The sequence below is a fragment of the Macaca fascicularis genome, chromosome 9 (genome assembly GCF_037993035.2).
Source record: "Macaca fascicularis isolate 582-1 chromosome 9, T2T-MFA8v1.1".
Classification (NCBI taxonomy): Eukaryota; Metazoa; Chordata; class Mammalia; order Primates; family Cercopithecidae; genus Macaca; species Macaca fascicularis.
The window spans coordinates 18,576,450-18,593,597 of NC_088383.1; the positions used below are offsets into that span (position 1 = coordinate 18,576,450).

At 37.3% G+C, this 17,148-nt stretch overlaps 1 protein-coding gene across 4 annotated transcripts in view; it reads left to right on the forward strand.

Annotated features, from left to right (window-relative positions):
* Nucleotides 1–17,148, forward strand: part of STAM (signal transducing adaptor molecule) — a 74,147-nt gene that overhangs the window by 21,108 nt on the left and 35,891 nt on the right. The window contains exon 3 of one of the 4 annotated variants that reach the window (XM_065520386.1): nucleotides 10,682–10,785. The exons of the other annotated variants lie outside the window; for them this stretch is intronic. The gene's annotated coding sequence lies outside the window, so the exon portion shown is untranslated. The remainder of the gene's footprint in view (nucleotides 1–10,681; nucleotides 10,786–17,148) is intronic. 4 annotated transcript variants of the gene reach the window in all.

Sequence of the window (17,148 nt, forward strand, 5' to 3'; positions counted from 1 at the left end):
AATTCTGTATGATGTAGCACAAAGCTGTAGAGATCAATTTGTTTTTCTTCATGTTCACATTATTATGCCAGAAATGTTTATTAGTTATTCTTTTCCCTATTTTATTTCCTTTCATATTTGAAATTTGCTAATTTATAGCTTTAAAAATATTTTTTGCCTTTTTGTTTTTATCCAGTATCAATAAGTTTAGATACATGCTCTTTTTTTTTGTTTGTTTTTCAAATTTATTTTTAAACTGCGTACTTTCTCTCAGTATATTCCTTAATATTTGAATTGTCAGTTGGGGATTTTAATTGACGTTATACTAAGTCTATTAATTTACTTCAGAAATATTTTCAACTTCAGTGAATTCGGTAATGAAGGTGGCTCTCTTTGTTCTTTTAGTCAGTGTTTTCTCCTTTTCTTCTTCCTTTCCTTCCTTCTTCCTTCCCTCATTTTTTCTTCCCACTTACTCACTTAGTTTTGACTCCTTTAATAGTTATTGCTCTCTGGTTCTTTTAAATCCCCATTAAGTTAATCTTCAAACATTTATTGTGTGCATAAATGGGATATCTTGTTATATAGCTCTTGTTAATAAAGAGTTGTTTGAAAAGGATTAAGCAATAATTGAGATACTATTCTAGTATTACTGAGGTTTTAAAAAGTGTCAGGCCTTCAGTAATTGCTCCTGTATGTAGTTTCTTTCAATAATACTGTTTAACATACATCTCCAGTTGTGTTTTCTGTTTCTTGTTCTCCCTTGATAATCTTGTATTAGGAAATGGTAAACATAAGGGTCATATTAGGACATTCATGGGCCATAGGCACTTTTGACTTCTTGGGCCCCTCTTTCTATTAAAAAAATTAAAACTGTTTTACATTGTTTTAAGGAAAAATTTGTTAGTATTATATATTAAAACATTTTCTTTGAAGCAAAAGTTCACTTTTTCCTTATTTTAAAAGAAATTAAAACATTTTCATGTACTTCTAAAATTACTGTGAGTCCTAGGCACTGTGTCTACATGCCTAATGCATAAACATTTACAGAATTGGGTTATATATTCACAGGTCAACTTAGTAATAGCAAATTGTTAGGTTTCTTTCAGGTGAGCACTAAACTGTGGGATACTTATTGTATCCTTCCTAATATGTCATTTGTTTTTGTTTTTGTGGTAAAAAATATATATAAAATAAAATTAACTATTTTAAAGTGTTCACTTTAGTAGCATTAAGTACACTCACATGCCCACTGTCTGTCTCCAGAACTTATCCATCATCCCAAACTGAAACCCTGTGCCCATTAAACACTAACTCATTCCCCTTTCCTCCAGCTCCTCTGAAACATTTGTAATTTGTCCTTAATATTTTAAATCATTTTATAATTAGTATATATGGACAACTTATAGAAATCTGGTTTATGTTTTGTAGGAACCTGTGATTGGATATGGGTTGCTGATGGTAGCATAAGAATGTTGAACAGTATTGTAAGCTGCCATTGAGATATTCTAAATACATGATGTGCTTTAGAGAAGACTAAGATGTGTAAGTGGGATGAGACGGGAAAGGGGACATGAGTTTTCCAGAGACAAATTCATATAGAGTCTTTTGAAGTAGAGGGATGTTGTAGATTGGAATGCAGTTCGGAATTGAATTGTGTATCAGGCAACAATCTAGGTTTAGAAAAATAATTATTATTTCCATTTGGTGCTAGCCTGAAACTTTATAAAGTGCAGCGATCTTTTTAAGAGGACAAATTCAGAGATGGTAGAAGGACTTTAGGAGGAGGATTTCACTTTCAGTAATAATGTATTTTTTAAATCAAAATGATTTGTAGCTAGTAATATATGTAGAATTATTTAGAGGATAAATAAAATGAAATAGTTCATATTTAACCTTTTTTTTTCTCTTTTGGCTTCTTTTTAAAAAGTCATCTGTCTTAGAATTATGGTAGTTTGAAAAATATTCTTAGGTTTTAAAGGGGGAGAAAAGAGCTATTATTGTGAAGTTTCCTTTAGTCACAACTGTGACCTGGAAACATGGCTCTCAGTGGTGTTGTGAAAATTTTTTCTTAATTCCTTCTCTTAAAAAGAAAGCCAGACAAACCCATTTTCTGTTCTTTAAACTACACATATACATATGTGTATGTATTTATGTTTGTTGATTTAAAGAGATACACATGCTTATATAAAGTATTTACTTCTTTTTTTTTTTTTTTTTTGAGACGGAGTCTGGCTCTGTCGCCCAGGCTGGAGTGCAGTGGCCGGATCTCAGCTCACTGCAAGCTCCGCCTCCTGGGTTCACGCCATTCTCCTGCCTCAGCCTCCCGAGTAGCTGGGACTACAGGCGCCCGCCACCTCGCCTGGCTAGTTTTTTGTATTTTTTTTAGTAGAGACGGGGTTTCACCGTGTTAGGCAGGATGGTCTCGATCTCCTGACCTTGTGATCCGCCCGTCTCAGCCTCCCAAAGTGCTGGGATTACAGGCTTGAGCCACCGCGCCCGGCCTTAAAGTATTTACTTCTTTTAAAAATAGGTATATATTCACATGGCTCAAATATTAAAACAGTTTAAAAAGGTGGACATTGTGACAGGTCTAATTCCTCTCCCTGTTTTGCTGCTCTTATCTTCTATAGGCTACCACTTCTGTATATTTTGTATCTTTCCATTATTCTTTTACACAAATGTGAATACATTTTCCCCCATTTACATGTAATAAGCATATTGTATATACTCTTCTGCATTTATTACTTATCATCACTTATTGACTACTTATTGTATCCTGTCAGTCTTAGAAATGTATTTTTTTTAAGTCTATTAGTATTGGACAAATTTAGAAATTATTTTGTAGTTTAACATTAATTTTTGGTTAGTGGCATGTAGAATATCTAATACATACACATAATTACTGAATAAAAATTAATAATTTTTAGTAATTATCTCAATTTCAGAAAACCTACTAGATGTAATCCCTGTTTACTTCATTTAGGTTGTAGTTTTGTTTTGTTTTTTTTTAAGCTTGAAGTACTTGATTATGCCAAACCTAAAACTTTAACAAACATTCTAAAATTTTTTTCTGACCTCTCAAGATATTCACATGATTTTTAGTGTGCAATTTCCAGTGTATGAGTAACTAGTGAAGAATGCCCAGCCAATTAGGTCATATGATGGGCTGAACAGCCTTCATTTGTTTAGAAATCAAGAGAACTTTCACAATGATAATAGCAGTTTTCTTTTTTTTTTTTTTTTTTTTTTGAGACGGAGTCTCGCTCTGTCGCCCAGGCTGGAGTGCAGTGGCGCGATCTCGGCTCGCTGCAAGCTCCGCCTCCCGGGTTCCCGCCATTCTCCTGCCTCAGCCTCCCGAGTAGCTGGGACTACAGGCGCCGCCATCACGCCCGGCTAATTTTTTTTGTATTTTTAGTGGAGACGGGGTTTCATTGTGTTAGCCAGGATGGTCTCGATCTCCTGACCTCGTGATCCGCCCGTCTCGGCCTCCCAAAGTGCTGGGATTACAGGCTTGAGCCACCGCGCCCGGCAGCAGTTTTCTTTAACATGTTTTCACATAAGTAATTTTTCTGTGTTAGTGTTGACTGATTTGTTTATATTATGATATGTAAACATAGATGTGAGGATAGATACTGATTATCTGCAATAACAAGTTAAAATTAAAGTTCTGTAATTGACCTCTAGATTAATTTTTCTATTATTTTATATGTTAATTGTCTTTTCTTAGCTTTAGCCAAAGATATAGTTGATTGAAGGTGGAAAACATCATGTAACTTTTTCTTTACCTGACTAATGGGTATATTTTGGTACTAAATTTATTCTAACAGAATGAGAAAGATCATATGATAGTCATTACTGGTATTTTGTGAAAAATACAAATGTAAGCCTTTGGGAAGGAGTTTGTTAAAAATGGTTTTCCTTGGCTTTGTATTATTTTGTCCTGGACTGGATTGTGACTATTTCTGACCTTTAGTAGGAAGGTGAAAGAATATTTCCTGATTTTTGTAAGGGAAAAATAATCTCTGACCCGAATATCCTAGAGTTGAAAGGGCAGCATCAGTAGAGAAACAGAACTCTTTCAAGTCTTTTTTTCTTCCTATAATCATATCCTCATTTTACAGGACTTTGTCTTCAAAGTCTTTTAAATGCTCTTTTAAGAATAGTCACCACTTATTGACTACTTATTATTTGCCAGACTCTGTTAAAATGCCCTATGAACATTTTGTGTGATCATCACAGCAGTTCTAGGTACTGTAGATTCTCCCAGCTTTCAAGTGAGAAATCTAATTCATATTTAGGATTCTTTTGTATAACTTAAAATAGGGGAAGGGTTCCAGCAGAATTAAATAATTTTTTTATTTTTTTGAGATAAGAGTTTCACTCTTCTTGCCTAGGCTGGAGTGCAATGGCACGATCTCAGCTCACTGCAACTTCTGCCTCCCGAGTTCAAGCGATTCTTCTGCTTGAGCCTCCTGAGTAGCTGGGATTACAGGTGCACGCCACGATGCCTGGCTATTTTGTATTTTTAGTAGACATGGGGTTTCAACGTATTGGCCAGGCTGGTCTTGAACACCTGACCTTGTGATCTGCCCACCTCGGCCTCCCAAAGTCCTGGGATTACAGGCGTGAACCACCTCTTCCAGCCCACAGAATTTTTTTTTAAAACATGATCTCGATTTCCATGTTTCGTTCAGTTTTGTAACATGGCAGAAATTCTTTAATTCATTTCCTTTTCTTTGCATTAGTCATTTTTTCTTTTATTTGTCAAACACTGAATACCAAGTATCATGCTTTGGCTATACAGTGGTGAATAAAGCAGGCATAGCCTTTGCCATCAATGGTGCTGATATTCTAATGGTGGAAGATGTGAAATAAACAGATAAACAGATGATGGTCAATAACTAAGAAGTTAGTAACCAGAGTCCTTTAATGGAAAACAAAAGGGTAGACTGGTATGAAGGGATTACATTTATGCTATGATTTTAATGTTGAGAAGAGACAAAGAGTTCAAAGCACTGCAACCCAGAAAGAAGAGTAGCCTGTAGGTGAATGCTGAATGCTGCAAGGTAGAGAAAACTTGATGCCTTTTAAGAACTTGAAAGTTACAGAGTAGATGGAACAGAAATCAGTTGCCGTGAATGAGCACAGAATTGGGTTTCAGAGTGAGTTAGAAAAATGGAAGATGATGGTTGGAATGTAGGATGCTTTAAATTAATACTATAGAGAGTTTTCAATTACTGGTAATGACAAGGTCTAATGACTCCAAGGTCCATCGGAGTTAATAAGATGTGATAGAAGTTGAAAAACCAAGGTGTTGGAAGCATCACTTACACTGTTATTAAAAGCTCTAAGAACTAGGCCAGGAGTGATGTTGGAGAGAGAGGCAGTGATCCAGCAGCTAAAATAATTGACAGGTGAAGGGGCATTTGAGATTTTTAAATTTAACTGCAACATGAGGGGACTGACATGATTAGAGCTGGGCACTTTTAGGAAAGAGGGAGAGTGGTTTGGAAGAGGCAAGGAAAACGAATGCACATTGCTTAGCATAATGCATATTGAACAGATAGTACAGAGGTCAACCCAGGCACAGTTTCCCCCATTATTCACATTTTTCTTTTTTTCTTTTTTTCTTTTTTTTTTTTTTTGAGACGGAGTCTCTCTCTGTTGCCTGGGCTGGAGTGCAGTGGCCGGATCTCAGCTCACTGCAAGCTCCGCCTCCCGGGTTCACGCCATTCTCCTGCCTCAGCCTCCCGAGTAGCTGGGACTACAGGCGCCCGTCACCTCGCCAGGCTAGTTTTTTGTATTTTTTTTAGTAGAGACGGGGTTTCACCATGTTAGCCAGGATGGTCTCGATCTCCTGACCTCGTGATCCGCCCGTCTCAGCCTCCCAAAGTGCTGGGATTACAGGCTTGAGCCACCGCGCCTGGCTATTCACATTTTTCATTCGTGTATACATTTGTTACAAGATATGAACCAATATTGATACATTACTATTAACTAAAATGACACGTGTCTATCATTACAGTATCATGCAGAATAGTTTTATCACCTTAAAATGACCTATGCTCTATCTGTTCATTCCTTTCCTTTCTCTTTTTGGACTGTAAACAGCCGCTGATCTTTTTACTGTTTACAACTTTATCTTTTCCAAATGTTGTATAATTGGGATCATAGACTATATAGCCTTTTCAGAATGGCATCTTTCCCTTACCAATATGCATTTAAGGTTCCTATGTGCCTTTTCGTGGCTCAATAGTTCATTTCTTCTTATTGCTGAATACTCTTTAATTATATGGATGTTCTACAGTTTATTTATTAATCTACTGAAGGACATCTTGATGGCTCCCAGTTTTTGGTGACTTTTAGTAAAGCTGCTATAAACATTAATTTGCAGGCTTTTGTGTTGACATAGTTTTCAGTTCAGTTGGGTAAATATGTGAGAACGTGATTGCTGGATCATATGGTAAGACTGTTTATCTTTGTTAGAAGCCACTAGACTGTCCCCAGAGTCTCAGTATGGTTTTAGTTTTTACATTCAAGTCTTTGATCTATTTGGAATTTATCCTGTTAGGCAGTATGAAGTATGGTTCTAACTTTATTCTTTTTTATATGGCTACCAGATATCCCAACACCATTTACTGAATAGTCCATCTTTTTTTTCTTCTGATTTGAAATACTTCTTTTATATATTATATTTGCATATGTATTTAAGTCTGTTTTTCTCTTTTGACCTATTGGTATGTGTTTAAACACATTCTGCTACTACATGGTTTTAATTATTAATATGTTTTGACATTTGGTGGGACATGGTCTTGAGGGTTTTTTTTTCCTGAAGTGTTTTTTTAGATATTCTTTCCCCTTCCTACACTCCTTAGATAAACTTTCAAATTGGGTTGACTGGTTTAAAAAGAAAACTTTCTTTTTAAATTGGCCTAGTTTCAAATTAACAAATTTATGTCTTTGTGATATTAAATCTTCCTATCCAAGAACATAGCATCTCTTTTTGTTTATAACCTTTAGTAGTGTTTTTAAGTTTTCCTCTTAAAAGTCTTGTACATTTTTTGTAATGTTTCTTATGAGGTATTTTGTCCTTTTTGCTGCTATTTCAGTGGGGTTTTTCTTTCACTGATTGGGAATTTCCGTTCTTTTTTTTTGTTTTGTTTTTGTTTTGTGACGGAATCTGGCTCTGTTGCACGGGCTGGAGCGCAGTGGCAGGATCTCAGCTCACTGCAAGCTCCGCCTCCCAGGTTCACGCCGTTCTACTTTCTCAGCCTCCCGAGTACCTGGGACTACAGGCGCCCGCCCCGACGCCCGGCTAATTCTTTTGTTTTTTTTGTATTTTTAGTGGAGACGGGGTTTCACAGTGTTAGCCAGGATGGTCTCGATCTCCTGACCTCATGATCCGCCCGCCTCGGCCTCCCAAAGTGCTGGGATTACAGGCGTGAGCCACCGCACGCAGCGGGGAATTTCCCTTCTTAAAGGGTAGACGAGATTGTAGCATCCGTGTATCTGGAAGAGAATGATGCACTGTGAGGAGGAAATTGAGATGATGATTCAGGAGAGAATCAGGATAACAAGTTGTTGACTAGGCAGTAGGGAATGGGATCCAATGCGAGCTGATTTTTCTATCTTTACTTGCCTAGACAATGATTTTACTTTATTATTTTACTAAGTCTTAAAAACACCATATATTTTACAGAATGAGACCTGTAGAGTTCTAATGACTGTTGAGCTTGTTTTGCAGATGAGAAAACTAAAGCGCTGAGATTTTAATGTGACTTGTCTAAAAGGAGTGCGCAGAGGCAAAATTAGAAGTCAGAGTTCTTTACTTCCCATTTTATGTTTTTTTCTACCTTCATTGTGCTGTGTGCTTAAGTGCTTGTATGAGCAGTTATATTTGAAGGTTAAAATTACGAATCAAGACATACCAATCTTATATTAAAGTTTTTGGTGATTCCTCTCTCCCCCGTACATTATGTTACATTGTGTTTTGTTTGAAATATACCTTAGTGTTATATGGTCTGGGAAACTGAAAATATTATACTGAATTTAATCCTCAATATTTTAGTTCGATATATAGAAGTTTAGTTTACCTCTTTTCTAATGAAGTCCTTTGGGACTCACATGAACCTGTTTGTTAAATAGTCAAATAACATCCCTGTGTATATTTATCTATATTCATGTTCCATTATCTCATAAGAAATGCCTACTTAATAAGCTTAACATTAAGGGAAGAATTTGATATTTGTACTCTATATTTTGCCCCTTTTTATATGTTGTGTGGATTATGTTTTACGTAATGTGTGTTACAAATCAAATTTGCATTTTGAATGTGTTCATATATAAGGATTGCATTATTTCTGTTGTGATTTCTTTTTTTTTTTTTTTTTTTGAGACAGAGTCTCGCTTAGTCGCCCAGGCTGGAGTGCAGTGGCGCGATCTCGGCTCACTGCAAGCTCCGCCTCCCGGGTTCACGCCATTCTCCTGCCTCAGCCTCCCGAGTAGCTGGGACTACAGGCGCCCGCCGCCTCGCCCGGCTAATTTTTTGCATTTTTAGTAGAGACGGGGTTTCACAGTGTTAGCCAGGATGGTCTCGATCTCCTGACCTTGTGATCCGCCCGCCTCGACCTCCCAAAGTGCTGGGATTACAGGCGTGAGCCACCGCGCCCGGCATTCTGTTGTGATTTCTTTTGTATTTTTATATTAGAATTCTCTTACGTCTGTGACATGCCTTGACACTTATGAAAGGCATCTAAATAAGGCTTAATGTTCAAGGAGCGTTTATATTATCTGTTAATTTCTAAAAATATTTAGTTCATTCAGCAAAGATTTCAGTTCCCATGTCTTTTAGCTCCTACGTGCCCGCTAGGTCCTGGTTTACTAAGACCTATAAAAGCTATGCATACACATACTCCTCCTTCCTCCAGTATAGAAATACATATGTCCTTGAATGGTCAACCACAGTAAAGCTTTTTTCATAGCATTTTAGATGAGGATGTAAAGTTTAAATCACTCTAAAATAACTTTGAAAGCTACAGTTGTAAAAGTAAAGAAAGAATGAGACATTTTTGTGCTTTGAAGAACTAACATTGTTGAGAGTCTTTCAATCCCTGGCATGAGTCTAGGAGTTTTGTATTAACATTCTGATAAGGAGGTATTAGACATCTCCTCTTTTACAGATGAGGTCTGTCAAAGCTTCAAATCCTTTTTCTACTGTATCATAATGCTTCTTTTGTTTAGTGATGGTTTTCAACCTGGGTGGTATTGCTCCATTAGGGATGGTTTCAGGTGTCCCATGACAGGGGGGTTACTACTGATGTTGATCAGTAGCAACTAGTAGGGATCAGGGATGCAACATGCCAGATAGTCTTTCACTAGTGTTCTTGTACTTTTTTAGTCCGACTTCATAGGTTATTAGAGGTTAACCCTGCAAACATATTTGTTAGCTATGTTGTTTATTATTTTTGCTATTGATAATTTTTGTTTTGATCACTTTTCTTTTACATTTGCAATACTTTTAGGCAAATACCCTGTTATTTTGTTATGCCCTGAGAGAGGGATAATGAAGAGGTGATATCCTCATTTTGAAAAGTTGATTGGTCTAAAAATCATTGATTAATTTAGTAATATATACAGGAATTATTTAAATTTACTGTCTTTTCAATGACAATAATTTCCTTAAGAGTATAAAATCTTCCTGTCACTGCTCAGCATATGGTTTTTATGATACTAAAAAGTAATTTTAAACCGAAATATAGAGCTATTTGAAATAAGAGACTTTTCAAAAGTTTTATACAGCATAGGATGTCACAAATCTTGACTCCTTTTTCCAATAATAGCTTTAAATATTCTTGGCTTCCTCCTATGTAGTAATGGAAATACCTTTTCAGGTAATCTCACTAACTGGTGACTGTGCTTAACGTTGAGCTATAGATCTCTCATAACTGTACAACAGTATACCTGTAAGTAGATAGATGTTTATAAATAATATGGTGACATTGTTGAAAACTTACTGTGGGCCATTCAAAGACATTTGAAATTTCACTTTTTTTGGAAAAGAGAATTGCAGGAATGCAAATTGCTTTTAGTTTTCCTTGATCCTCTGACTGTAGAATTGAGCTGTATCATTTACATGTTTAACCTACTGAATTTAACTGTATTCTTTTCCAGCCTCCTCAGGTTTTTTTCCCAAAAAACTTGTGCGTGCCAATTCATTTAGTGAGCTTACATGCGCTATCTCACAATTACAATTCCCACTTTTCTCATAGCGGCAATACCTTGCTGTGCTGAGGGCCATTCTTGCTCGGAGCATGCATATTTTATCTAACACAGTCCTATATGCAAGCCAGCTTCTTCAGCTGTTGCTCAAAGTAACAGTTTTGCTTTAATAATTGAGGAAAAGTTGGCTATATTGACACATTTGAGAGACGGTTCATGAATTCTCCAATAGGTAAATCCCTAATCAAAGAACATGGATTAACTACAGTTTTGGCCTTACACCTTGACTTTGGAAACTGACCTTCAGAAATGTTGCTCTTCTGTGACATCTTACAGCAGTGTGATTTGTGTTGTGGTCATTTATCAAATAATAAGAGAAGTAGGTATTTTTAGGTGGAAAACTGGGAAAGGTGAGAGATAATTCTCCTTTCCCTGTTCTTTGTCCCTGTCCCTGACCCCTATCTTTTTCTTTCCCCATCTCAAGATAAGGAAAAGAGAGGATGTGTCTTACAAAAAGTTTTAAAATACCAAAATGGGGTTTTAAGAAGCTTTTTGAGAGAGATGAGGATTTGCCCACCCCTTAAACAGGTAGGTGATGAAAACCTTTGGTAGACTCTTCTAAGTGCACGTGCAGATTTTCTCTTACCATGTATTTTTGCAAAATATTTTATTTGTGTTTATTGCCACCTGTCTCTTTTTCTCACATCCTCTGTTTCTCCCAGCACTATTTATTGTGCGTTTTCCCCCCTTATCATGGTTTTATTATAGTTTTATTAACTACATTTTATGAAAGGATGTGCGTTTTCCACTTAGCGAACTCACTGGAAGATATGCAGAACTTGGTAATAAACAGAGCTTTATAAGGAAGATGAGTTATTCTAAATATTAGTTGTACAGTAGTGAAAAGTAGCATTTTTTTGTGTTTTGCTCAGTGACTTTTTTTTGAGCATCAGCCATGTTGAAGGCACAATTCTAGGCCCCTTTCACAATGACGGTAAATTCAGTCATGGGAGAGCAACAGCAGTTGCTAAATAATTCTTATTTTCATTTTCTCAAATTTCAATTGAGAGTTTATTATGTGCCAGAGGGCATGGTTAAGGAGTGGCATGTCAAGGATAAGCTGTGTAACCCTGGGCCCTGCCTTCAGCAGCCCTCATGACAGGGAGATAAATAGTTAAGGAGAAAAACCCCACAAACCAGCCCAACAAAAGAGAGGTGTTAAATGCCAAAGCTTTATCACTTGGTGGTGAAGAGTCGGATTGTCTGCTTGTAAGGTTCTTAGCACGGCATCTAACACAAAGCAGGCACTCCCTAAGTGTTAACTATTAGTGTTACAACTATTATCTGACACATTTAGTTCAATATTTGAGTTTGCAGGTGGAATACCTAACATTCCAGGCACAGCTTGATGTGGGGAGCTGTCAAGGGCCTAAGTTCCTCAGTTTAAGAGATGTGTAAGCTCTGATCTGTAGGATGAGTAAGCATTGACTAAGAACAGCAGGGCGGGAGAGTCCTAGCGAGGGACTGGAGGTCCGAGAGAGCAGGGTGCTTTTGAGAAGTGATCCAGAGATGAGATTCATGGGTGGATTTTGTAAGCCTGACCTAATTTGGGTTTTATAAACTTGAAGTGAATTTATTTAAGTATGTATTATACTTAAGTCATGTTTTAAACAAAGATCAAAAGAAGACCCAAACAATTCTAAATAATATGACTTAGTACTATTCAAACCTACCAGCCGTCAGCTTTCTTTGTTAGAGGCTGTTCTAGTTATCTCTTACTACACACCTCTTAGTAGTAACCATCCTAACACTTAGCTTAAAAGAGCAGTTTATTATATCTCAAAGTTATGTGGGTTAACAGCTGGGCAGTTACTGCGTGGGGTCTCATGAAGTTGTAGTTACATAGTGCCTGGGACTAGGGTCATCTGAAGGCTTCACTGGGATGGATGCTTAGTATGGCGAGCAGTGATGGTTGGCCATTACCTGGGACCTCACCTGGGCTGTCAGTTCAAACTCTTATCCAAGGCCTCTGCTTGTGGCTTGAGTTTCTCACAGAATGGTGGCTGGGTTCCCAGAGGGAGCATCCTAAGAGCCAGTGCTCCAGGAGACCCAAGTGTACTCCACATGGCTTCTTGTAAACTATGAGTCTCAGAATGTCACTTCCACTATATATATATATACACACACACACACACACACACGTGTGTATATATACACACATACATATATGTATATATATGTATACACATTCTTTTTTTTTTTTTGAGATGGAGTCTTGCTAGTGGCGTGATCTTGGCTAACTGCAAGCTCCACCTCCCAGGTTCACTCCATTCTCCTGCCTCAGTCTCCCGAGTAGTTGGGACTGCAGGCGCCTGCCACCACGCCCGGCTAATTTTTTGTAGTTTTAGTAGAGATGGGGTTTCACCGTGTTAGCCAGGATGGTCTCGATCTCCTGACCTCGACTTCCACTATGTTTTATTGGTCAAGCAAGTCACTGAAGTCAGTCCAGATTCAAGGGGAGGGTTGTTAGATGTCACCTCTTGATGGGAAATGCTAAGGTTGTATTGTAGAAGAGCATGTGGGAAAGGAATTATTACCATAGTTATCTTTGGAATAAATAATTTGCCTGAGGCCTGTTGGTTCCATAAGTGTTGAATCAGAACTTTGAACTTAACAAAACAATGAAATATACCATTAGAAAAAAATAATTCTAATAGACAAAATTATAAATTCCACTTTTGATACTTTGAGACACTCAATCCTTAAGAACTGGAATGACAAAATGTGATACAAGAGTTACTTCATTTTGGCCAGGCGTGGTGGCTCAAGCCTGTAATCCCAGCACTTTGGGAGGCCGAGACGGGCGGATCACGAGGTCAGGAGATCGATACCATCCTGGCTAACACGGTGAAACCCCGTCTCTACTAAAAAATCCAAAAAACTAGCCGGGCGAGGTGGTGGGCGCCTGTAGTCCCAGCTGCTCGGGAGGCTGAGGCAGGAGAATGGCGTAAACCCGGGAGGCGGAGCTTGCAGTGAGCTGAGATCCGGCCACTGCACTCCAGTCTGGGCGACAGAGCGAGACTCCGTCTCAAAAAAAAAAAAAAAAAAAAGTTACTTCATTTTTTAATCTAACATTTAATTATGACTTTTGACATGGAAAAAACTGTTCTGTGTTGAAAGATATACCCATTTGTGCATATTTATAAATATGAACAGCTGACAGATACGGAATCTTAACTGACTAGGTAGTCACGAAGATTTTCTTTCATGGTGCCTTTTCATGGCTTGGTTTTAGACACATGGCCTGATAAAGCTTTTAGTTTATGAAAATTCATAAAAGCCAAATTAAAGACAATAGCATTTTCTGGCCGGGCGCGGTGGCTTATACCTGTAATTCCAGCACTTTGGGAGGCCAAGGTGGGTGGATCACCTGAGGTCACGAGTTCAAGACCAGCCTGGCCAATATGGTGAAACCCTGTCTCCACTAAAAATAAAAAAATTAGCTTTGTATGGTAGTGCCCGCCTGTTATCTCAGCTACTTGGGAGGCTGAGGTGGGAGAATTGCTTGAACCTGGGAAGTGGAGGTTGCAGTGAACTGAGATCGCACCACTGCGTTCCAGCCTGGGAGACAGAGTGAGACTGTCTCAAAAAAAAAAGGTAGTAGCATTTTCTGAAATTGATGGTTTTAAACCTGATATTGTAGTTTATATAAAGTTTGGACAACTATGTTTATGTCACAGTTTTAACTTACATAGGGATTCACTTAAGTTTTAGGAAAAGGCGCTAGGCTAGACTATGAACTTCATGAAGCAGGGTCAGTCTCCTCTTGTTCACTGCTTTATTCCTAAAGCCTTGCATAATACTTGTCACCTAGAAGGTAATTAATGAACATTAGTTATGGAAAGTATTATGAACAGAGTTCTTTGGTACCTATTGAATTTTTTTTTTTACCAGTGCCACTCTAATTTTTATGGAGGTGATTCACCCTGAAAGTCTTGCTTACCTAATTAGATTAATCAAAAGGGTTGGTATCCTTTAGCACTGATATATACAAATATCACTCTAGGTGGTGGAATCGAATTCTCTGAGTACTTCCAACAAGATGAATGAGCAAAAATGAGAAGTTTTCTTAATTTACCATTAGATCAGAGAAGTGACTGCTGATAGAATTCATTTAAAAAAAAAAATCCGTCCTTTGCACATTTGCCTTAAGAGCTTCAAGTTCTGCAGAGTTTGTGTTTTGTTTCAGAAATTAGAAAGGTCTATTGCAAAAGAAAGCACAGTTTGGATATTTCTGTCTGAAGATTGATCGATTAATTTTAATTTACTTCCAGGCATGAGCTGACTTGTTTTTAATAGTTACGACTTCACATAGAAACTGAATGGTTGAGAGTGGTATGATGGGTTGGGGGCGGGTATAGGGAGGATGTTACAGAGAGGAGCTCCATCTTAAATCTGCTTTCTTTGAATCTGACAGTGCAGTTTGTTGAGGCAGGTTGGAGTAATACTGGTAAATAATGAAACTGAATTTGATGCTTCCAGTTCATCAGCTGACATATGCTGTGTAGGTAGTTATGTACATTCCTGCAAAGTCTGTTTTCTGTCTGGTCTGTGACTTGAGAAAAAGACTTTGGAAGCTGTATCAGTCTAGAAATACCGCCGCCTTTTCCATTACCCTCTTACAAACTATATGACCCAGATCTATTCATAAAAAGATGATTTTGTGGATGAACATAGTTTTAACTATTGTGACCATAACATCCAGTTTGCCTTGGACAATTGTAGTTTGTGCCTGCTGTTCCTCTGTTATGTCCAGTTAGCACCCCCTTTCACTCTCAAAAGGGTGCTTGTGTAGAGGATGAATTACATAGACACCAAGCTTGTAATCAACTTTCATTTGTCATTGGAAGGATAATAGCCATAAGTATACTTACATTAAATTCACTTATAATCACCATACCTTTTAAAAAATAGTATTTTAACCATACTTTTAATTGCATGGTAAGATTTAATAATTTTATATATATACGTGTGTGTGTATATATATGTATGTTCAGTATTACCCATCTGGTGGACATACTGAAAACTGAATTAAAAATGCATAGGACAGAATGAGATAGTTGATAATAGTGGGTAAGTTCTGTTTTGTAGACAATTCTGAAGGGATTTTTAAGCTGGTATCTAAAAAGATACTGCTGTGTTTGCACAAACAAGGTGCTCATCAGCACTTAGGAGCATTCTTACTGGCTTTGCAGCTCTGTCCTTTTAATGGTTCAGTAACTGATTTTGTTTTGGTGCCAAAGATATCTTTGCCTTGGTTTTTACAATTGGCTGTGGTAAAACAGCATTGGAATGTCTAAAATAAAAAGGAATAATTTCATTTCAATACCCCTTTCCCCATCATCCTTTCCAAAAGTCACAGGTTTCTTACCTTCAAAATAAAAAAGTGATTTGTAAACAAAATACATAATCAATTTTATTTAAAATTTGGTAAATAAAGTGTACAGGATTATTTTCTAAAATGTTTATTCGGCTGAATCATCTTTGGATTATTTTTTACTGATTTTAATTTTAGTATTCAAATAATTCTTTTTATCTGGCCTTTACCATGCCTTGAAGTGATTGTTTTGTGTTTTTATGTCAGCATGGTAGTCACAACTGCAAGTTAGTATGGGATCCCAGACCCTGGCTCCTAAAATAAGTCCAACTGTGAAAAAGGCCAAATCTAAATAATAGTGTTAAAGTACATAGTTTCTTCAGTCTAATGATGCTGCTATCCAAAAATTTTAATGTCTTACAAAATCAGTAAAGTAGAAGAAAAAAGTTTTAGAATAAAAAAATCGAATGCTTGACACATAATAGACATTCAACAAATATTACTTCTTTTGTGTGTTGTTTCTCCCTTCACCACACTCTTTAGTTGGAAGCAGCCTCACAGGCAGTTGAGAATCCTTAAAATCAGGAATCCTACCTTGTAGCCTAATTTTTCTACATAATTATTAAAAAGGATTTTTTGTATTTATTACAGTGCTAACTAATTATACCTAAGCGTATTGCTTTACTTTCCAGGGCTCATTGGAGTTCAAATTGCTCGATAAATGTTTTTACTTTTATAAATATGTATAATTTCACATACCATCAAATTTACCATTTTAGAATATGCAGTTCAGTGGGTTTTAATATGTTCATAAGTTTGTGCAACCGTATCTAATTACTGAACAATCATCATCCCCAAAAGAAACCTGTACTCATTAGCAGTCACTCCCATTGCCACCTCTCCTCATTCCTGGAAACCACTAATCTACTTTGTATCTGTATGGATTTGCCTATTACAGACATTTCATATAAATGGAGCTCTGCAATATGTTTTCTTTTGTGACCAGCTTTCTTCATGTGGTGTCCTTTTTTTTTTTTTTTTTTGGGGGGGGGAGACAGAATCTCGCTCTGTCACCCAAGGCTGGAGTGCAGTGGCACAATCTCAACTCACTGCAACCTCCACCTCCCAGGTTCGAGCGATTCTCCTGCCTCAGCCTCCCAAGTAGCTGGGATTATAGGCACATGCCACTGTGCCTGGCTAAGTTTTTGTATTTTTAGTAGAGATGAGGTTTTACCATGTTGTCCAGGCTGGTCTCGAACTCCTGACCTCAGGTGACCCGCCTGCCTCGGCCTCCCAAGGTGCTGGGATTATAGGTGTGAGTCACTGCGCCCAGTCTCATGTTGTATAATTTTTTGGAGGTTCATTTATATTATAGCTGGTATTAGTACTTCATTTATTTTATTGTGGTAAAATATATTTAATATAAAATTTACCATTTAAATCATTTTTAAGTGCATAATTCATTGGCATTTAGTACATTCACAGTATTATTCAACCAACACCACTGTCCATTTTCAGAACTTTTTCATCATCCCAAGTAGAAACTCTATACCTTTGAAATAATAGCTCTCCAT